The sequence below is a fragment of the Narcine bancroftii genome, chromosome 4 (assembly GCF_036971445.1).
Source record: "Narcine bancroftii isolate sNarBan1 chromosome 4, sNarBan1.hap1, whole genome shotgun sequence".
Taxonomy (NCBI): Eukaryota; Metazoa; Chordata; class Chondrichthyes; order Torpediniformes; family Narcinidae; genus Narcine; species Narcine bancroftii.
Genome location: NC_091472.1, coordinates 81,101,551 through 81,125,809, shown reverse-complemented (window position 1 = coordinate 81,125,809; position 24,259 = coordinate 81,101,551). Strand labels below are relative to the sequence as shown.

Below are 24,259 nucleotides of genomic sequence, written 5' to 3'. Positions count from 1 at the left end.
TAAACTTTAAGAATGATAGCAAGGTACCAGAAAGGGTACAAAAGATGACACCAGGTATTAGGGAGTTTAGTGATAGGAGGAGCTTGGAAAAGATGTAATTCTTCTTCTTAATGCCAAACAAATTAAGGGGAGATGTAAGAATTAAAAAAGAATAAGATATTTTGCCTCTCCCACCTGCTTCAGCTCGCAATAAGATCCTATACCTCAGTGCCTCTTTCCTGCACAGACCCCACTCCTCACATTTGAAACTCCACCAGTCCATGACTAATCCTCCACAGCCCTCTTGATGACACAATCCAGGTGAGGAAATTTATTTTCCTCTCTGCCAATGAATGGCTGATCAATGACTCCAAGATAATAAAATTGATTAGAATTATAATTTCACTTTGAGGGAAGCTGGACCTCTAAACTGTGGGTTTGCAACTGGGCGCCATAGATCGAAAAAAATAGTCAAATAACAGTAAAAAAGAATGAGAGTGAAATGGGCCAAGTTTAGGTGACTGACATTAGTCAAGTAAAAACACCAAAATGCTGGAGGAACTCAGCTGGTCTATCAAGGTCTATCAAGGAATGGCAGTAGTCAAGTTCAAGTTCAAGTTTATTAACACCTGACTACATATTAAACCAGACAAAACAATGTTTCTCTGAACTACAGTACATGGACATACACACGCAATACTCAGCACATAATAATCATATATATAACGAGCTCTCCACTGGCCACTGTGACAGAGGTGCACCAAAGAAGAGGTACAAGGACTGCCTAAAGAAATCTCTTGGTGCCTGCCACATTGACCACCGCCAGTGGGCTGATATTGTCTCAAACCGTGCATCTTGGTGCCTCACAGTTCAGCGGGCAGCAACCTCCTTTGAAGAAGACCGCAGAGCCCACCTCACTGACAAAAGACAAAGGAGGAAAAACCCAACACCCAACCCCAACCCACCAATTTTCCCCTGCAACCGCTGCAACCGTGTCTGCCTGTCCCGCATCGGACTTGTCAGCCACAATCGAGCCTGCAGCTGACGTGGACTTTTACCCCCTCCATAAATCTTCGTCCGCGAAGCCAAGCCAAAGAAAGAAGATATATATATATATATATATATATATATACACAAAAAAGATATAATGTAAAATAAATATATATAAATATATTGGAATGATTTATGGCTATCCTTCATTAAAATATCAGATTTCCACACATCAATGGCCAAAGCTGACAGGACCTGGAAATCAAACGTGGAGTATTATGACCTCCCACTCGGAAAGTATAGGCACCACCTTAGCGACCAGCAGTTGAGCTCTGGCATTCTGGAGGGATGAGGCAGATAGTGCACACAGGATGGCTCGAGGAGAAGCTCACACACATTCATCTGAATGAGGGCCTAATCGACACATTTCACGAACACATAGCATGAGCAGAAAGGAGATACAACCTGGTAGAGTAGTTTTCCAAGATGTCATGATAATGAATATGTATGAGATGTACCAGAAGTCATGTGGTATGAGAGAGAGATAAGAGCACAAGCAGGAGAACAAAGGAAATGGGAGAATAAAGACCCTGAGAAGTTTACCTGATAAAACTTGTGTTTAATGTTTTATTAACTTTACATTTCGGGCCACAAATGTGTCATTGGCGACGAGGATGAAAGAAGCTTGAAGAAAATTAAAGACTAAAGAAGATTACAGAGGATTACAGACAACTTCAAGGTGATAAGAATTTTCTCTTTGACTCAGTACTTTTGGGGCTGGAATATTTCCTCATGGCTGGGGCAGACGGTGACTTTCTAACGCATAGTGGAATTGCTCATTTTAACCCAATGGGTGATGCAAGCACTGTAAGTGTGAAGTGGAAGGCATGGCTGGAAGAATTTGAATCCTACGCCGACAGTCGTGGCCTATTTCTAGATACCGGTATGGTTGAACAAAAAGCGCAGAGGAGGGCGTTACTTCTTTTCACTGCTGGACCCGCAGTTCGGGAAACATTTAAGACACTTTTGAATACTGGAAGAAAGGATGAGTACCGGAAAGTGGTAGATGCATTAAATGCACGCTATGTAGTGACACCGAATGCTACATTTCAACGCCATTTGTTTTGGAGAACGAGACAAGAAGATGGCCAGACAATTGCTCAGTACGTGACGAGACTACGCCAGCTAGCTGTTGGATGCAATTACATGCCAGCTGATTTGGACAACCAATTATTGGATCAAGTCGTACAGCACTGCAGATCAGATAAACTCAGAAGACGTCTACTGGAAAGAGGGAGTGAGTTGGAACTCACTGATGCTTTAACCATTGCTGCTGCATTAGAGGCTGTTGAAGGGCAATTTCATACCATGACCCTGAAAGACAACTCAAGCCAGCAAATTAAGAGGGTCTCACATCGCCATAACCAGCCAAGATATACGTCAACTCAGGACGTGGAGTGTTATCGATGTGGAAACTGAGGTCACTTTGGAAAAGACCCATATTGCCCGGCCAAAGGCTACAGGAGGCATGCCTTACCGTGAATGGAAACAAGTGCCAGTTCGGTGTGTCAGAAATGGACTTCATGGGACACAGACTTACACGGGAAGGACTAAACCCTGCAGAGGCCAAGGTGAAAGCTATTGCAGAGGCACGTGCACCTCAGAACGCAACAGAGGTGAGGAGTTTCCTGGGATTGGTCAATTTTTGTGCAAAGTTCATTCCTAATTTCGCTACAGTGGCAGAACCAGTAAGGAAACTAACCAGGAAAGGTGTACCATTTCATTTTGGATCTGAGCAGAAGAAAGCGTTCACAGTGCTGAAGCAAAGCCTGACAGATGCAAAAACTCTTGGATATTACGATCCGGCGGCATCAACCAAAGTCATAGCGGATGCCAGCCCGGTTGGTTTAGGAGCCGTGTTGGTCCAGATGCATGATGGAGGACCAAGAATCATTGCCTATGCCAGCAGATCGTTATCAGATGTGGAAAGAAGATACTCTCACACAGAGAAAGAAGCACTCGGACTTGTATGGGCCTGTGAGAGGTTCCATGCATATTTATACGGCATTGAATTTGAACTCATCACAGATCATAAGCCATTAGAGGTGATCAATGCACCTAGATCCAAACCATGTGCCAGAATAGAAAGATGGGTACTCAGACTACAACCCTACAAATATAAAGTAATCCACATTGCAGGGAAAACAAACATTGCTGATCCGCTGTCCAGATTGGTGAAGGATGGTGGTCCACAATCCAAGTCAGAATTGGGAACAGAAACAGAGAGCTTTGTACGCTTCATAGCTATTCAGTCGACACCGAAAGCTGTGACTACGAAGGAGGTCGAGAGAGAATCCGAACGTGATCCAGAACTCATGGAAGTAAGAGAATGCATACAGAGTGGACAATGGGACAAGTGTACTCACAAGGCTTACATTCCCATTAGAGAGAACTTCTTTGTTGCATCGGACAGTGTGTATTGAGAGGTTGCAGATTGGTGATACAGCAAAGATTGAGACCGAAGATCGTATCCTTAGTGCATGAAGGACACCTAGGCATTGTTGGTACCAAGCAAAACCTCAGGACCAAGGTATGGTGGCCAGGTTGTGATAAAGACGCAGAGAAATTTGTTAAAACTTGTCACGGATGTCAAATCACAAGTAGGAGTAATCCGCCAGAACCGATCCGGAGTACGCAACTCCCGACAGGACCATGGATCGACGTAGCTGTTGATTTTCTTGGACCTTTACCGACGGGTGAATCAATTATGGTAGTGATAGATTACTACAGCAGATACTATGAGTACGTGGTGTTGAAGTCCACAACCACTGAAAAAACAATACAAGCATTAGCAGAGATATTCGCAAGATATGGATTACCTGTTACATTATACTCTGACAATGGTCCACAATTCATTTCAGAGACATTTGCAGAATACATGAGGACCACAGGTATCCACCATCATAAAGTAACTCCGAAATGGCCGCAAGCCAACGGAGAAGTAGAGAGACAAAATCAGTCCATTGTAAAACGATTGAGGATTGCACAAGCAGAAGGACAAAATTGGCGAGAAGCATTGCTATCTTATGTGGCTGTCTAACGAGCAACGCCTCATGCAACCACTGGGAAAAGTCCTGCAGAAGCATTTTTTGGGAGAAAAATCCGCACAAAAATGCCAGAAATAAAGGAAATCCGAGACGACCAGGAGATGAGGGACCACGATGCTGAAAAGAAAGGTGCAGCAAAGCTGTACACAGATTCGAAACGTGGAGCCAAGTACTCAGACATCATGCCAGGAGATAATGTTCTAGTGAGGCATGAAACTGATGGTAAGCTAGACACACCTTATTACCATCAACCCTATACTGTCGTATCCAGAAGTGGCAATATGGTGACAGTCAAGTCTCCGACTGGAGTCCTGTATAAGAGAAATGTATCAGGTGTAAAAAGGTACCAGTCCAGAGATACATCGAGTGAAGAGGTTGAAAGGACAATACGAGATGCTGAAACTGAGAGACCTGATGATGTTCCAGAGGCAGTTACCAGCACTCCTGATGAAGTGACTAGAGCGCCAGAAACACCCGAAGCCGTGGCGAGCAGTATTTCCGACGCCGAGAGTGAACAACCGAGAAGCGACGACAATATCGCAGGCAGGCCGAAACGAAACCGGAAAGCGCCCAAACGATACAAAGACTTTGTGCCATACTTTTAATAAGAACTTTGGGACAGTATTTAATCTTATATCATAAAGTGCATGTATGAGTGCTGTAGGAAGTAAATTTTATGTAGTTGAGTTATAGTATTACCATTAGTTACGATGTTTGTAGGTTTCCGAGGGATATTGGAAAGTGAAGGTAAAGTTTATTTCTGATTAAAGGAGGGATGTCATGATAATGAATATGTATGAGATGTACTGGAAGTCACGTGGTATGAGAGAGAGATAAGAGCACAAGCAGGAGAACAAAGGAAACGGGAGAATAAAGACCCTGAGAAGTTTACCTGATAAAACTTGTGTTTAATGTTTTATTAACTTCACATTTCGGGCCACAAATGTGACACAAGCCACATTGTTTCCACTGACGTTTTAAAATTTTATTTACTTTTTGACTGATGCAAGTATGGCATTGTTCAACTTTGCATTTGTGAACACCTTCAAAAGAAATGTTTTTAGAATGGGTTTCCCAGGTACTTCAAACAATATGAAATAGTGTATCATCATAAAATATTGCAGTAGTGGGTTATCCTGTCAGACCCAATTCTAAACCTGAGTTTACGTGCACCAGAGGTGACTTTACAGTCACCAGATGTGTCATTGTCCAAATACCTTTTATGCAGTTTTCAAGCAGTTAAACGTATCCTATTTCATGTTCACAAGCATTTGGTATTCCTTCAAAGGGCAAGTACCACATTGAAGAGCCCTTCAAATAATTATGTAAAGAGTTATGACCTTCATGGATTTTGTATTCACTTGTCAGTTTTTCTCTCTGGTGGTGACATTCATTGAAGGTTTAAATAATCTTAATAATGGAAATAATATAACCAATATTACCCACTCGAATATAACATTTATTGAAACCAATCAAGCTCCTTGACCTTCAAATGGCCACTTCTTTATTTTATTGGGAGCAATTTAAGTTGTTACCTGTTTAGAACTGTGTGATTAACTCCTCAGTGGCATCAATTTTTTTTCAAAAGACATTAAAAACTGACAATGGGCTATTGCACCTAATATTAAGCTAATTTTGAGGCTATTTTTATTATGAACCTTAAATCAAGCATCCCTTTAAATCTTATACAGAAGAACAATAATTTTCACCTACTCAGGAAACCAATTGCAATTAATAAAATGCTTTCAAATTCAAGTCACATAGGATTTCTGAACACAGTATTACAATATTAATAAACAGCGTCAAATTTTAATCCCGTGGTTCTTTAGAGATTTTGATCTTGGAGTCCATTCAACCCATTGTGCCAATATCACAAAAGAGGCCTAATCAAGTAACGCATTTTTCCTTGGAGAGAAACATGAATGTCTGCAGACACTGTGATTGTAGTGGAAACACAGTCATGTTGGAGAAACTCAGCAGGTCTCACGGCATCCATAAAAGGTAAAGATATATAACCTTCTAGTGTTTATCTATATTGGATGCTGTGAGACATGAAAAGTTGCTCCAGCATTTTTGTGTTTTAATTTCCTTCTCTTTCCCCTTTGCCTGCATTGAGGAAACAGTGAGCATTATCTTGGCATCCAAGATGAGGACCTTCTTCAGATAGCTACCCATAAAGGTTTTGTGTGGATTTCTCTATTTTAACATCACCTGAAATATGAGATCCATGTAATCCAGTGACAAAGCAAGAAAATAGTGAGTGAGTCATCCAATCAGGTTGAAGAAACTTCAGACAACGAAGCCAGTTGCAAAAATTAGGGAATATAATTCATCTTTTAATCATGATATAAAAAGTGAAATATCAACAGTATGTTTTGGAACATTGATTTGAGAAAAAACAGAAATAACAAAACAAAGCTAAAAAAAATTAATGCAAAGTAAATGTGCATTTTTGACTTTTTTTCAGGAAATGAATTGTATGTGTATTAAGTTAATTTTACAAGACTAGATACAGTGTTCAACAATAATGATTGTTTACTGAATTTTCATTATTTTATTTGCAAGAATACTGCTCAGGTAACTAAAGATCAGTTTATATCATGAATGTTCTGCCAATTTCATCATCAAAGTGTGGAATGGTACACCCTGTGGAGGAGCAGGACACCATTGACACCAGATTCCATGCTTAACTCTGCACATGTTTGGTACAGAAATTGCTGTCAGTTTTACACAGTAATGACACCCAATGCTGACATTTTCACTGCCAATACAGCCACAAATTCTGGGCAATTATGCTACACTGACATTTTTATTTGTCTCTCATAATTGTCAAGTTGTCAATTGATGACCTAGGAATACTGGAAATTAGCTTTCTTTTTGGAACACATGTTTGAGGGCAACAAGATGAGCTGACATTTGGTTTGCATTTTCATAGGCTCTCATAAAGTTAGTTTTACCTGCAAAAGTATTGGGGCAGTATTTCAACAAACTGCACAGATATCACATTGATGTTGAAGATCAGCCAGTTACTGGACTATGGTTTTGACTATTGGTTGATGTGAAGATGATGTCATTTTTAAAGACAAATTTGAATATAACACCACATGGAAAGTCATTTACTCGTTAACTTTCACCATTGCTATTGAAGAAGTGAATGCCATCTTCAGTACATGATAAAGAGACAGAGACAACAATTTAATGGCTTGTACAAAAATTACTGACTGTTCCTCAGACTCAATGGATTAGATCCACCATCCTAGATTTGAAATGCTTTCGGATAGATACTTTGTATGCCAAACCTGAACTTGCTGCTGGGTATTTGGCGATAAAACTGATTAATTTGTTATTGAGGCTGTACTTAATCTAAATTAATTATCTTGACAGACAGTAGTATTTGTGGATAATTAGTGCATTTTTCAATTAGGATTGGAATATGAAAGTGGCTATCACAGGAAGTTGTTGAGACACAGTTCAGATGCTTTAAGAATTAAACTGGATGCAGGTATTGGGAACATGCTGAAAGACTGAGATAGGGTGAATGGACAAGGAGGAGACCACATGAATAATAAACTCCTACATAAATTCATTGGGATGGGCGGTCTGCTTCTGTGTTGTATATTTAAAGTAATCCCAAGTAATTTCGAATTTAATGTTTGAGATCTGTATTTAATGCAGGGGTAATCTTCATCAGCAGGCATATATGGAGAATGTGACAACCCTTGGGCTCAGTCTTCACATTAAACCAGGAGTGTTTTTAGAAATTATGGTGAAACTTACATCCAGTGGATCTCTGCACTCTTCAGGAGGAGCTTCTGTTTTGTGATTTGTGGTTGACGTATCTTCTGGAGCCTCACTTGCACTCTGACCACAATTTTGGGTATTCTTGAGTGATTTCAAGATGCTGCAAATTTTGTAGACACTAAGAATTAGTTAGCAAAGAACATTGTTTAGGCCACAATATTTTTGCTGAATCTCTGAGAAAGTTTCCCAATCAGCCTCATCTTCTTGCATTTTCTCTTGCCTGGTAATACTTTTCCATTTATTCCCTGATAATAATTATTGTTGAATTTACCTCTTACAAACTATGAGCAACAAGTCTCACAAAAAAGAGATCAGTTTACCTTTGATTCTTTTCCGTATTTACTTGATGTTTGTCCCTCTAGTTAATAAGTCTCCTGTGATAGGAAACAGTTTCGCTTTCTTTATTTGATCTAAACATTCCATAATTGCATGTACCAGCAAAGAAACTCATTTGTTGAAGGTGAGAAATGAGCAGTAAAACCTTTGTCTGTCAAATGGAAGCATAGATGCTTAAAGTGCCCCCAAGATTGGGAGAGTTACAAGGTGAAGTTCTACCCCACAACACATGCAACACAAAATGCTAATATCTCTACCAAGAGAAGGACAATACATTCAGTTAAACACTGGTGTTAGCTTAAAATATAGTGAACATCATCAAATTGAAGTTCATTTAATATAACCATATATTAAACTGCCAAAATGTTTGGCCTGGAAATCAGCCTGAAGAAAACTGAGGCCCTCCATCAGCCAGCTCCCCACCATCACTACCAGCCCCCCCACATCTCCATCGGGCACACAAAACTCAAAACGGTTAACCAGTTTACCTATCCCGGCTGCACCATTTCATCAGATGCAAGGATCGACAACGAGATAGACAACAGACTCACCAAGGCAAATAGCGCCTTTGGAAAACTACACAAAAGAGTCTGGAAAAACAACCAACTGAAAAACCTCACAAAGATAAGCACATACAGAGCCGTTGTCATACCCACACTCTTGTTCAGCTCCGAATCATGAGTCCTCTACCGGCATCACCTAACCCTAACCCTAACCCTAACCCTAATCCTAACCCTAACCCTAACCCTAACCCTAATCCTAACCCTAACCCTAACCCTAACCCTAACCCTAACCCTTAACCCTAACCCTAACCCTAACCCTAACCCTAACCCTAACCCTAACTTCCACCAGCGTTGTCTCCGCTCCATCCTCAACATTAATTGGAGCGCTTTCATCCCTAACGTCGAAGTACTCGAGATGGCAGAGGTCGACAGCATCGAGTCCACACTGCTGAAGATCCAGCTGCGCTGGGTGGGTCACGTCTCCAGAATGGAGGACCATCGCCTTCCCAAGATCGTGTTATATGGCGAGCTCTCCACTGGCCACCGTGACAGAGGTGCACCAAAGAAAAGGTACAAGGACTGCCTAAAGAAATCTCTTGGTGCCTGCCACATTGACCACCACCAGTGGGCTGATATCGCCTCAAACCGTGCATCTTGGCACCTCACAGTTTGGCGGGCAGCAACCTCCTTTGAAGAAGACCGCAGAGCCCACCTCACTGACAAAAGGCAAAGGAGGAAAAACCCAACATCCAACCCCAACCAACCAATTTTCCCCTGCAACCGCTGCAACCGTGTCTGCCTGTCCCGCATCGGACTTGTCAGCCACAAACGAGCCTGCAGCTGACGTGGACATTTACCCCCCTCCATAAATCTTCGTCCGCGAAGCCAAGCCAAAGAAAAAAGAAAAGAAGATATAACCGTATAACAATTACAACACAGAAACAGGCCATTTTGGCCCTTTTAGTCCACACCGAACTAAGTACCCTCTTCTAGTCCCACCTACCTGTACCCTGCCCATAACCCTCCATTCCCCTCCCATCCAAATACCTATCCAATTTTTCCTTAAATGACGAAATGGACCCTGTCCCCACTACTTTTCCCAAAAGCTCATTCCACACAGCCACCACTCTCTGTAACTCTTAACTCATGACCTCTTGTTTCATTCTCTCCTACTCTCAATGGAAAAAGCCTATCCACATCAATTCTATCCCTCTCATAATCTTAAATACCTCTATCAAATCCCCTCTCAACCTTCTATGCTTCAAAGAATAAAGACCTAATTTGCTCAATCTTTTTTTGTAATCTAGATTCTGAAACCCAGGTAACATTTTCGTAAATCTTCTCTTCACTCTCTCTACCTTGTTGATATCCTTCCTATAATTCGGTGACCAGAACTGCACACAGTACTCTAAATTTGGCCTCACCAATGCCTTGAACAGTCTCAACATTACTTCCGAACTCCTGTATACTATGCTTTGATTTATAAGGCCAGCATACTAAAAGCCTTCTTCACCACCCTATCCACATGAGATTCTACCTTCAATGAATGATGCACTGTTATTCCTAGATCTTTCAACTCCATTCCATTCCTCAATACCCTCCCAATTGCAATGTATGTCCTGAACATCTGAACTACAGTGTACACACATACACATCCAATAATAATCAGATATATACATAAAGATATAATTTCAAATAAATAAATTGATTGAGGGGAAAAATATCTATTTTATACTCAGTTATAGGATAATATTCATCAATTTCACAGCCTACAGGAAGAAGCTATTTCCCAGAATAATACTCTGTGCTGGATGGAAAGGGCCCTCTATAATTCTTTGAGCCCCATTTAAGGGAATGGTTCTGGTAATTGTTAGCAAAAGATAAAAAGGCAATCCCAGTGATCTTCTTGGCTGTTTTAACGATCCTCTGTATTGACTTCCAGTCCAAAGCTTTGCGACTACCAGACCTCACAATGATGCAGCCAGACAGGACACTCTCAATTGTGCTCTTGTAGAATGTTTTCGTGTATGGTGCAGGTCGTTCTGCCCTCTTCAACCTCCTCAGGAAGTGCAGGAGCTGCTGCATCTTCCTGGCTAATGAGGAGATGTTGTGGATCCAGGATATGTATACCAAGGAACTTTGTGCTCTCCACTATCTCCACGATGGAACCATTGATGGCTAACGGAGAGAGGTTGAACTTGGTCTTCCTGATGTCTGCAATTGTATGTAGATGTAGAAAGATTGATTCCATTTGAGGCAAGCAACGTAATTAAAGGTGATGTGCAAAATAGCTGCCAGGAAATTCAGGCAGGAATCCAGAAGAAGCCTCATTATTCAATGGTGAGAATCTGAATGTTACCAAGATGGCACCACTCCCACTGGTCCTGGGAGAAGTGGAGGTGTATCTTCTCCTCCACTGGGTCCCACCATCCCATAAAGGATTAAATTGTTTGTCGAATGGGTTTATGGGTGTTATTTATTCATCAAAGACTATGGAAATCCGTCCCCAAGATGCCAGCACCCATATGAGGCAGGCCAGACCTCGAGCCTTGTGAGCTCAGAGAAGCAGCAGATTGGCACAGGACACCATGGCAGGAACACACCCCTCCCCTGGTCAGAAGGAGAAGCCCAATGGAGGACCCTACAGGGTAGGTGACTGCAGCAGTGACCAGAAAAGGGCTGGCAGCCAAAGGACTTACACCAGGACATGGGCTGCCAGTGACCAGCTTCAGAGAACTAGATATTGAAACTGCTGATGACGAGCAGTACTCCAGAAGGCCCTTGGGTGCTGGCAGCTTCCTAATTGCTTCCGCGATTCGGAACCAAGGGCTGTGGAGGATGACTTAGATGTCTGGAGCTTGGGTTTACTACTGGACCAGACAGGAGGCCATGCGGCTACAGAAGTTATGGGAGCCCAGGGTACAGCTGCATCAGAGGAGGTGGCAGTACCCATGGTCTCTGAAGAACTCTCTTTAGTTTCTCTTTCTTCTTCTTGGTAGAGGTGTAGAGAACCTCAAGAGCACATCAGAAACACATGGAAGCCATGGTAATGAGCCAAAGGAATATCCCCCTTACCAAGGTACCATTGCCTTATATTTGGCATAATCTGTGGGTTCCTCATCAGCTTCATTAGGAACGTTCAAAACCCACAGAAGAGGGGCCAAGGAAAGCTTTCCCCAATCCTGAGGGTTGCCTAAATTAAAATTAAGAGGAAGAAGAAAATCCTATATAATGAAACATGGAAACATCAATTCTGTTTTTAATCAAACATATCATTATTCGATAACCTAAAATTAATAGAATTTTGCATGCCTTCAAAACTGTTCAGCAAACTCCAAGACCTCAGCCTCGACACAACACTGTGTAATTGGATCCTTGATTTCCTCACCTCCAGACCACAATCAATGAGGATTGGTAAGAACATCTCCTCCTCAATCTCCATCAGTACCAGAGCACCACAATGTTGCAACCTTAACTCCCTGCTCTACGTTTTAAACCTATGACTGTGGCTTCGTATGACAACAATACCATTTACAAATTTGTTGACCATACCAGGGTAGTGGGTTGTATAAAAGAGGGCAATGAGTCAGCATACAGGAAGGAGTTTGAAAACTTGGGTGAATAATTAACTAATAACAACTTCACACTCAATGTCACCAAAATCAAGGACCTGATTATGACGATAGGAAGTGAAAATCAAAGATGTATGATCCAGTGACCATTGGGCGAATCAGAGGTGGAGAAGGTGAGTAAATTTAAATTCCTTGGAGTCATTATAATGGAGGGCCTTTCCTGGACCCAACACACTTACGTCATCATGAAGAGAGCACAATGACACCTTTACTTCCTCGGGAGTTTTCTGAGATTTGGTATATTTAAAATCTTGGCAGATGGGTAGTGGAAAGTATGTTGACCAGCTATGTCATGGCCTGGTAAGGAGGCACTTACATCTCTAAGCAGCGTGCCCTGCAAAAGGTAGTGGACACAGCCCAGAACATCACAGGCAAACCTCTCCTCACCATCGAGAAAATCTACATGCACTGCTGCTGTTTGAGAGCAGCAGCAATCATTAAGGATCCACACCAGCCAGGACACGCTCTGTTCTCACTGCTGCCATCAAGAAAGAGGTATAAGTGTCACAAGATTAGCATCACCAGGTTCAGGAACAGCTGCGCTACCCCTCCACCATCAGATTCTTCAACAGGAGAATCAGAGACTCATTTATGGACTTGTACTTTGCCATTATTTATTACTGAATATTTATTATTTCTGTATTGCAGTTAGTTTGTTTACATTTCTTTCTTTTGTATATGTATCTTGAGTACAGCTTTTTGCACTACCTAATTCTGCCTGGCTCTCAGGAAAAAGAGTCTCAGATTGTAGGTGATGTCATGTATGTACTCTGACAATAAATCTAAAGTTTGAATTTCAAAGTTTGAAGTTTGAAGTTGTGTGCCATCAGCCTTGATCTCATTGAATGATAGAATAGAATCCTGAAAGGGAAGCTCCCATCCTTTTCCTTGTCTTCCAACAGAGGGTTTGCCTTTACCTATTGTTTTGGTGAAAGGAAATAGCATTGATCTCCCAATCATTAAATTATCCCATTGACACTTGACCACAGTATCTTTGGACGACTACTCCCTCACAAACAGTTCAGTTGCATCCTTTCTGCCTGAGGGGGTGGTATTCCCAACATCTTACTTAATAGTCATTATCAATAAGTAGTCTTTTGCTGTCACCACAGTAAGACTGTTGCAGAAAAACATTGGTTATCCTTCCCAAGTATATTTAACCTGATAAATCTTTACAGAGGTATACTTCTCTCTCTTGAAAGTCTGAACATCGCTTGCATTGAATAGCTATGTTTCACATTAGAAGAAGATATTGTTCCAAAATGAATTACATCAACTATACCAGATCTACACCACGTAACTAGCTGTCTATGGAACTTCACAGACACAAATACATGCAGACATTTTTCCTACAAAATTGCACAAAGCATGATAAAAATATTTCCGTGGGAATAGCAGAAAATAGATTAAGAAGGCTAGAGGAGCACTCAATGTTATACCTGTGTCTAGAAACTAATCATTCTCTTCAAATTTTGTTTGGTGCCTGAATTTTATTCTGCTGACAAAAGACATTCTGCCAGAAAAAGGCCATTATCACCAGTACTGACATGCTTGCATTCTTATTCAGCAGTAAGCTCAGTTGACCCTAAAGAGGAATCTGCACCCACACATACTGTATCCTGACATTACTTAAGGTTTTAATTTTAAATTCTTCCAAATCTAACGTGTCTCTTTTTCTTTCCCTCCTCCCCACCCCCTCCCACCCCCACCAACACATTTTTCTTTTGCCCTTGCAATGGTTGACCAAATAACTTTTTATGTAACCTACATTCCTGATTTAAAATTTAGAAATTGTATGTTCTGATACAGGCCAGTAATTGCAAGGACTGTGCTCAGTATCATTGCTAGGAATTCAAGGATAATTGTTCATTATAATATTACAATATTGTTGCTTGTAGTGGCTACTGTCACCTCATTTAAAGAATGTATGAATTATTTTCCATGAAGCCCATTATTGCTCAGTACAATGATCATTAAGGTTGTCCTGGCCTGGCATTATTGGTTTCCTGACGAGTACCTCAAAGTGAAATTCACCATTTCATGCAATCAGCTTGAGATATTGTCTTGAAAAATGACATATGAATTGATGCAGGTATACCGCTCCAGTGGCAGTGAAGGCATATCACATATGACAGTAATGATATTTCATCTGAAAATTTGTTCAGTTACATAAATATGACTAATCACATAGTTTAATGTAACCTTTCTCCCTCTGAAATGCCCTCAGCCTTCAAACAATCCTGACAAGCAGTATATCCAATACCTAACAAGTACATTTTGGATCCTACTGATTTATTACATGGCAATCACAACCGATCAGCCGGTGTGACTGAAAGACAAATTAAACAATAGATTTTGCATTTTATGCATTGCTGCAAACCAAAAATGTTTTAAAATTAGGAGGGTTATACAATATTATGTAAGGTATCCACTACTTTAACAACCACAAAACATCTGAAAACATTTATTTTACCTTCTGTTGATTGCCAAGAAATAATGTGATGGGAGACTGGGCATGGGAATAGCATAATTTCATGGACCAATTTCGTGAGTGTTCAAATTAGATCTCTTGGTAACCTTCCCCAGTTATAAAGCTTTTTGCAAGAATTCTAAGTGGAAACTCCTGCCAGAAAAGAGAAAAAAATATTTTATCTAAAAAATTAAGTAATTAATTTTCTGAATAGGAAGTGCAATAATTCCCCAATATTACAACTGTTTGTTTTGTTTCTAATTGTAATTAATAAGTAACATCAAACATGGAATAAAATTTCTTCAGTGGACAGATTTAGAATTAATGAAAAAGACACACTCTTTTTACACCAACATAATGAGCTTAGGACTTTCTGAAGCACCCTGCAGCAAGTGGAATACTTTTAAAGTAGTCAGTGTGGGAACGCAGGAAATGTAGAGCTCAGTACAGCTATGCACAGCAATATCCCACAAACAGCAAAATAATGCTGACCAAATTGGTATTCTGGACTTGTCCCATTGCCTGCATTTGTTCTGTATCTGACAAAACCCTTCTAATCCATTTATCTGCCCAAGCGCTTTTTGAACATTGTAATTGTACTCACTTCTATAGTTTCCTCTGGCAGATATGGACCACCTTTTTAATGAACAATTTCCCTCTTTAATTTCTCCCTTCTCACTTTAAACTGATGCCTTCTAGTTCTAGAATCATTTACTCAATGAATAACATTCACTATATCCACGCACCTCATGATTTTATCAACTGCTATAAGGTTAAGCCTGCTGTGATTCAGGGAATAATAACTCAGCTTATTGCCATAACTCAAGCCCTACAGTCCTGGCAACATCTTGCTGAACCTCCTCTTCAATCCTAACTCATTGATATCCTTCCTATATCTCGGTGACCAGAAGCGCACAATTTAATCCAAATGTGGTCTCACCAATTCTTTGTACAGTTGTATCATGGGGTTCTAACCTTTCTACTCAATACTTCATCCAATGAAGGCTAGTATGCCAATTGCCTTCTTCACCATCTTCTCCACCTGTATTGGCACTTTCATGGAACTATGTACCTGCACCACTCACTCTCTCTCTTCTACAATACTCTTCATGGCACTGCCGTTTATTATGTGAGTCCTACCCTTGTTTGATTTACCAAAGTGCCAAACCTCACACTTGTCAATATTAAATTTCATATGGCACTTTTTGTCAACAGATCTTGTGACAGATTATGTTGTGTTTGTATTGTATGTAGGAATGTTTTGGGGAGATAAATTTGGGCAGATTTTTTAGTTTAGGTCACATACACACACTTTAAAACAGATCTTATTTAAAATACTGGAGCTCTGCTCATGCTAGACATGTCGGTGCCAAGAGCCTTTGGAGAGTGCCCAAGAGACTTCACTAATGGATTGTTGTTTACAAAAAGTCAAAAGGTGAAATAACTTGTCAGAGCTGCAGACTGTCTGGAGTGGAACTTGCTGTTTTAAGAGGGTCGTGCAAGCACAGAGAGTAAAACAGATTTTCTCTCTGAGAGAGAGAGTGGGAATTCAGTTCTGCAGTTTTACAGTCAGCAGCAGCAGCTGGGATTGGAACAGGACAAGCTGGCAAGCTGTGGAAAACCCCATTTGGAAGATGGGAGTGCTTAGTTCAGCCTGGTCAAAGCCCTTGTGGTTCATGCAAGGGCTGTCTGTCTAATGTTTCATTTGAAATAAGAGAAACAAAAAAGGAATTCTTTGGTGACCTGAAAGAAAGAGGTTATCATCAGGAGAACCCTGAGGGGGCAAGTTTCATCAGCAAGACACTGAAGTGGCTGATTAAAAAGGAATCAGTTGTGGGTGTCCAATGAACAACAAATCTGTCTCTGAAAACTGACAAGAACCTTCCTGATTGGTAACCATTTACCTTTCAAGCACCAAAGCCTAATGAACTTTATAAATGTTAAATTCTGTGCACAGTATAAGAATTGCCTGCAACCAGTGAACTTGGAGAAATGAGAAGTGAGATTGGACAACGAATCAAAGAACTTTTCTAAACTTACATACATGTGTGCTAAGAATTAGAAGGGGATTAAGTTAGATTAGTTAAGTCAATAGTGGTAAGTTAATGTGTGATTCTGTTTCATGTTTAAAGATAATTAAAAATAACTTTTGTTTTAAGTAACCATTTGTCTTGGTGAATATCTATTGCTGCTGGGTTTTGAGGTCCTCTGGGCTCGTAACAATCTAAATCTTGTTGTAAATTTAGATATCCTTCCTCACTATCAGTCTGAGAAATCAGACTGCTCAAACTACAGGGGAATCACGCTGCTCTCCATTGCAGCCAAAATCTTCGCTAGGATTCTCCTTAATAGACTAATACCTAGTGTCGCCGAAAATGTCCTCCCAGAATCACAGTGTGGCTTTCGCGCAAACAGAGGAACTACTGACATGGTCTTTGCCCTCAGACAGCTCCAAGAAAAGTGCCAAGAACAAAACAAAGGCCTCTACATCATCTTTGTTGACCTCACCAAAGCCTTTGACACCGTGAGCAGGAAAAGGCTTTGGCAAATACTAGAGCGCCTCGGATGCCCCCCCAAGTTCCTCAACATGGTTATCCAACTGCACGAAAACCAACAAGGTCAGGTCAGATACAGCAATGAGCTCTCCGAACCCTTCTACATTGACAACGGCGTGAAGCAAGGCTGCGTCCTCGCACCAACCCTCTTTACTATCTTCTTCAGCATGATGCTAAAACAAGCCATGAAAGACCTCAACAATGAAGATGGTGTTTACATCCGGTACCGCACGGATGGCAGTCTCTTCAATCTGAGGCACCTGCAAGCTCACAGCAAGACACAAGAGCAACTTGTCCATGAACTACTCTTTGCAGACGATGCCGCTTTAGTTGCCCATTCAGAGCCAGCTCTTCAGCGCTTGATGTCCTGTTTTGCGGAAACTGCCAAAATGTTTTGTCTGGAAGTCAGCCTGAAGAAAACTGAGGTCCTCCATCAGCCAGCTCCCCACCATGACTAACAGCCCCCCCCCCCCCCACATCTCCATCGGGCACACAGAACTCAAAATGGTCAACCAGTTTACCTACTTCGGCTGCACCATTTCATCTGATGCAAGGATGCAAAGATAGACAACAGACTCGCCAAGGCAAATAGTGCCTTTGGAAGACTACACAAAAGAGTCTGGAAAAACAACCACCTGAAATATTTGCCACAAAGATCAGCATGTACAGAGCCATTGTCATACCCACGCTCCTGTTTGGCTCTGAATCATGGATCCTCTACTGGCATCACCTATGGCTCCTAGAATGCTTCCATCAGCGCTGTCTCCGCTCCACCCTCAACATTCATTGGAATGACCTCACACCAACATCGAAGTACTCGAGCTGGCAGAGTCCGCAAGTATCGAATCCATGCTGCTGAAGACCCAACTGCGCTGGGTGGGTCATGTCTCCAGAATGGAGGACCATCGCCTTCCCAAGATCGTGTTATATGGCGAGCTCTCCACTGGCCACTGAGACAGAGGTGCACCAAAGAAGTGGTACAAGGACTGCTTAAAGAAATCTCTTGGTGCCTGCCACATTGACCTCCGCCAGTGGGCTGATATCACCTCCAACCGTGCATCTTGGCGCCTCACAGTTCGGCAGGCAGCAACCTCCTTTGAAGAAGACCACAGAGCCCACCTCACTGACAAAAGACAAAGGAGGAAAAACCCAACACCCATCCCCAACCAACCAATTTTCCCTCGCAACCGCTGCAATCGTGCCTGTCTGTCCTGCATCGGACTTGTCAGTCACCAACGAACCTGCAGAAGACGTGGATATACCCCTCCATAAATCTTCATCCGCGAAGCCAAGCCAAAGAATAGTGTTCACTTCATTTCCATTCAAACCATTAATAAATTGTTACCAATTGGATGCACCACTGGTCAGCCTTCCAATCAGAAAATCAACTGTCCACTACTACTCTCTGTTCCCTTCTGCTCATCCAGTTTTGAATCCAATTAGCCAGCTCACCTTGGATCCCACGTGAATTAACCTTCCAGACTACTCTGTCATGAGGGGCATCGTCTAAGGCCTTGTATATACACAATGTCCACCTCATCAGGTGATTTATAGTCAGGTTTTGTCCAGAATATGGAGAATGGCACTTGTGTTTTTCTGCAAAGTAATCCCTGGAATATTTCATGAGCATTTGAGATACTACAGTACTCCATCAATATGTCACTTTGGTTCAAGGAGGCACCTTTGCTTAGGGTTCTAAATGAAAGCTTGAACCAACAACCTCGAAACACATTGACAAGTGAGTTATCTATAGTTCCTACTAAAATAGGAAAGAATTGAATGGTATACATAAAATGTTTCACCTCAGTATCATTTCTTTTCTTCCCCTGTTCACAAAAATTGAAGCATGAACAAGAATTTTTAAATCACAATCAGTCCATGCCAAAGCTCTGCCTGGCTCCTTGAGAAGCCTTAATGATCACTTAACATATGCGGCAGTGATTGAAAGCTTCCAGAGGTGCAATATAAAGATGGGTGAGTGTTGGGTATGAGGCATCTGGTGATGGGCACTCATCAATCTTCTCCTGCCAACTTTCTCCATCACAATGAACACTTTTCATTTTAAAGCTCAAGAATGCTATCAAACCACAGAAGCAAGCCCAGAGCTGTTCACAAATACTGCCATTCACAGCTGTCAATTAGAATCCTCCCTCATTAATAGCCACTGGGCATGCTATGTTTTTAAAAACCAGCGACCATAAAATTATTAATAGCTTGGTATTAAAATATATACTTATCATTACACATCAATGAAGAACATGTTTTTATTTGTTTCTTCATATCCTGTTTAAACATAAAATACTGGTTGTGCAATTGAAAACGTAGCATTAAAATTTAGTATGCAAAATCAGTACTTACATATTTGAATTTTGGATTGTAAGATAACCAACAGCTAACACCCTCAGAGTAGTTTCCTGATTAAATTCACCGTAAACCTTCTGGTTGTCAATAAATTTGCAATTAGTTTTGAGAAAGTAAGGGCCTGGAGTTTTCTTGTAACTTTCAATGCATGTCCAGCCTTCAAACTCAATAGTTGCATTATTTCTCTGAGGAGGCTTACACATTAGGACTGACGTAATTCCAAAACATGAGCAAATTTGCTTAACCCACTCAGTTTACTAAATTAGCTCTGCATTAACAAAGATGACTCGTTTTCTATAATTAACCCCTTTTTAACAGGCATTAGACAATGCTCAATATTTTAAGTGCTGTCGATTGCAAAGCCATGGTTGCCATGATTTCGAATGTCTATTCATTTCAGTTCAGTGCAAGTTTAGTTGTCATCTACACTGAAATGCAGTGTGAATGCTTGTTTTCCGAGTAATTAACCCTTCATAATACAGGAATAAAGCACAATGTAGAGGGCAATATTATTTCACTCGTGTGTTTTCATTCAGGAGTCAGATAATAGTGGGAAAGAAAACTAAATATGGGGATGTCCGATCTCATATTCATGAATCCTGGTGGGAGGATGGTGATGAGAGCGTGTCCTGGGTGGAATGAGTTGTTTAGCATGTTGGCTGCTTTTCCAAGGTAGAAGGATCTGCAGATGGAGTCGATGAAGGACAGAAGATTTGCGTGATGGTCTAAGCTGCGTTCACAACAGTAAGTAATTGCTTCCAATCTTGGGAGGAGCGGTTCCCATACCATGCCATGGTACACCCTGACAGGGTACTTTCAATGATGCATCTATAAAAAAAGCTGCTAACATGCCAAATTTCCTCAGGCTTCTGAGGAAGTAGAGGCCCTGGTGCACTTTCCTGGTCATCGTGTTGAAGTGGGTGGACGAGGAAAGGTTATTGGAGATGTTTATTCATAGGGAATTTAAAGCTTTCTACTATCTCCACCTCAGCACCATTGATGCAGACCGAAGAGTGAGCTCCACCCCTCTTCCAGATGTCCTTGACTAGCTCCTTTGTCTTGCTGACATTGAGGGAGAGTTTGTTGTCCTGGCACATAATGACAAGTTTAATCAACATTTAAGGAATATTTCTTCTCACCATAATGCTACTTTTCAGGGTACTAGAAACGATTGCATTAAAAAAATACAAAGAGTAGTTTTAAACATAGTCCATTTGACCTGTATAAATAATTGATGAATTTACTTACATTTTAAAAAAAATCAGGATATTAAGGAGGGGTTTACAAAGAATGATTAAATATGGCATTTGGTCTCTTCAATTATTTATACTAATTATAATTAGATTTATATCTGGACACATCATATAGATATTCACGGCTTCAAATTTTCATCAGTAAGATTATTGAAGAAACTGGTGCTATTTTTGCAATTATTTGCCTGAGAAAAGTTTGAAGAGATCCAAGCATATATAGAGGTAATTTCATGTATAACTTAATAACTGATTTTCCTTCGTAGCTCTTCTGTCCACATCAGGACATAGAGTTTAAGATGTTGCATCGAAATCCAATTACTAGTGTTGGCTGGTGAAATGAAGGGAGCACATGATTTTGGATTTCAAAAGCTTTGTTTTTCTTATTATTGATCAATATTAGCGAGGTTTTAATGGACTACATTGTCACAACATAATTCCGTAGCAAATCCAAGGATAACAAATTAATTCTTGGCAAAACTAGCTAAGTATGTTACCTGAGAAGGAATGATGTTGCCAAAAAGTACATTTAGATGCATTGTGCCTGCAGGCAAATACTGGAAAAACAAATTCCAGCAACAATTTAAAGGCATATTTCTCAGAAAACATGTTCACAGACCAGTTATGGTGTTGGCATTATTTCAAAAGTATTTAATAGCTAGTTCTTAGAAGACTGCAAAGAAATTCAAGTTTATTTTTGAGACAGAAGAAAGGAATTGTGTTGATTTTGTTCTGGGACCTTATTATTATCACTCACCACTGCTGCTGCCCTCTTTGTGTTAATATTGGAGGTTGCCAACTTTGAACAAGGGAATCTATTTTTCTCACTTTATTTGGCATCAGCACCATTTGGCTGCAAATATTTCAGTCAGAAACACCATTAGCCTTTCTTACATTGTCCTGACAGCTCAATGGCATTGTTAGTTTGGACAAGAGTACCATGGTGCCATGCAGATTTACAAAATCACTAGTTGCCAAAGAGATGGCTCCTTTGTGCCATGACTTTATATTCAGTGAGGATTAATCAGAGGACATCCAAAATTATTTCTGTTATGTAATTTTTAAGGTAGAACTCTGTTCCCATTGTTTGCGTTGTTTTTAAGGAACTCTGGAACACTGCAGTATTATGGGCTTATACTGTGATATTCAAAACAGTAGATCTGGTTGAGGTGGAACATGATCATTAAATGGAAACTATCCAAGAGGAAATTGAGTGCCTGTCCCCGCAAAGGGATGCTGTAACCTTGATAGCCTCTAACAATTCTTCCAAAAATGGTGCCATCTATCTCTGCTCCACTCACCTTGAAAGCAGGAAGTGAACAAAAGTTGCCCAATCTTTTAATTTCTGACTGAGATCCAAAAGTTAAAATTGTTCTATGACACTGGGTTTACTGAAAGAAGAGGCTGAGGAGATTTGGCATGTCACCAAATGCTTTTGCAAATTTCAACAGTGAATATGTTCTGTGGAGAGTGTTCTGAATGGTTGCATCACTGTCTATTATGGAGGTGCTAATGCACAAGACATGAAAAGGCCACAGAGGGTTGTGAACTTGGCCAATCCTATCATTGAGGACATTTAAAAGAGGTGGTGTCTCAAGAAAGCAGCCTCCATCATCAAGGACCCTTACCACCCAGGTCAGGACCTCTTCTTATTCCTACCATCAGGAAGGACAAACACCCAATGATACTGTGATAGTACAGGATACTATCACCAATGTATATTTGTATATATTTGCTTATAGCTGTTGTGATTGGCTGAGAGTCATAGCCACGCCTACTGGCAGGTCATAAAGGGCTGCTCCTAACCAGACCCAGGTCAGTCTGGACTGGTCGACTGTGCTGTAATACGGTCCAGTCTTTTGTTGATTAAAGCCTTGGTTTGAGCTAACAGGTCTTTGGGTAATTCGACATGCTGCTGATACAAAATCCGCTTCTTCCCCTCCTCCATCAGATTTCTGAATGGACAATGAACCACAGAAGCTCATTTTCTCTCTTCTTTTGCATTTATTTATTTATTGTATTTTCAGAAATGTAATTTATAGCAATTTTTGCACCTGTAATGCCCAATACTGCTGCCACAAAACAACAAATTTCATGACACACGTTCATGTCAATAATCTTGATTCTGATTCAATAACCCTACAAGACAGTGGTTTGTGAACAACTCTTCATTTATCCTGTCAATCCCTGCCATCACTCCATTTAATCATATCCCGGCACACTTAGCAACTGGCTGCTATCAATCACATCCTTCAACATTCACAGAAAGAAAAAAAGTGCTCTCATCTCCAACATGCTGAATTACTTATTTCATCCTTTCACACCATGCATTTACAATTTTCACGGGGCGGTGGAGGTGAGCACTGGTTAGTTTCCACTGGAGGTGCCATTGGGAGAGAAGAGACGGAGGAGCTGAGCAGGAAATTCAAAAGTCTGGCAGTTAAGGTGAGCGATGATTAGGTTTGAGTGAATATAAAAGGATGAAGGGCTACCTTGAGAGGTGCTGCTGTCAAGTCTGAGGATTGCTGGTTGTCTTAAGGGCTTTGGTGAGAAAGCAGAACAAACCTATAGTAAGATGAAGGTAAGGTTCTTTTTTAGCGTTCCCAAATGTAGTCAAACTTTTCCTCAATGCTTTCCAGGTGAGTGCAGATCCATAACATGCGCAAGTTGGAAACTCAGAGATGCTGCCAGCATCTGAATGCCCGTAGTATTCAAACCAAGGTCAATGAACGGTACAAATCAGTACAAAGGGGTATGATTTAGTGGAAATTACATAAACGTGGTTGCAGAAGAGATGAGTGGGAATTAAACATCCAAAGATATCAGGTAATTCAGTAGGTTAGGCTGGAAGGCAAGGGAGGTGGGCGTAGCACTCTTATTTCAGGATGAGATCAAGGTGAGAGTGAGACAAATATAAAAATGAGGAGCAGAATATTGAAGGCATCTGAGTAGAAATTAGGAATAGTAAGGGAAAAAATATCACTGGCAAGTGTTGTCTATAGACCACCAAATAAAAACATAACAGTGGCATAGGCAATAAACCAGGAAAAAACATTTTCAGTTGTCATGGTGGATTTGACTTATACAGAGAATGGACGAATCAAGTTGGTCGTGGGAGTCTTGAGAAGGAGATCATACAATCCATCCATAATAGCTTTTCTGAACAGCATGTTAACTACAAGGGAACATGCTATCTTAGATCTGGTCCCGTGAATTGAGACAGTTAAAATTAATGATCTTGTAGTTAGGATTCTGCTCGGAAAGAGTGATCACAG

At 40.8% G+C, this 24,259-nt stretch overlaps 1 long non-coding RNA gene across 1 annotated transcript in view; it reads left to right on the top strand.

Moving 5' to 3' along the window:
• The first annotated feature begins 20,395 nt into the window (after nucleotides 1-20,395).
• The window catches only part of LOC138760739 (uncharacterized), a 44,460-nt gene continuing 40,596 nt past the window's right edge, over nucleotides 20,396-24,259 (top strand). Inside the window, exon 1 of the long non-coding RNA XR_011355844.1 lies at nucleotides 20,396-20,478. This is a non-coding gene — a long non-coding RNA (uncharacterized lncRNA). The remainder of the gene's footprint in view (nucleotides 20,479-24,259) is intronic.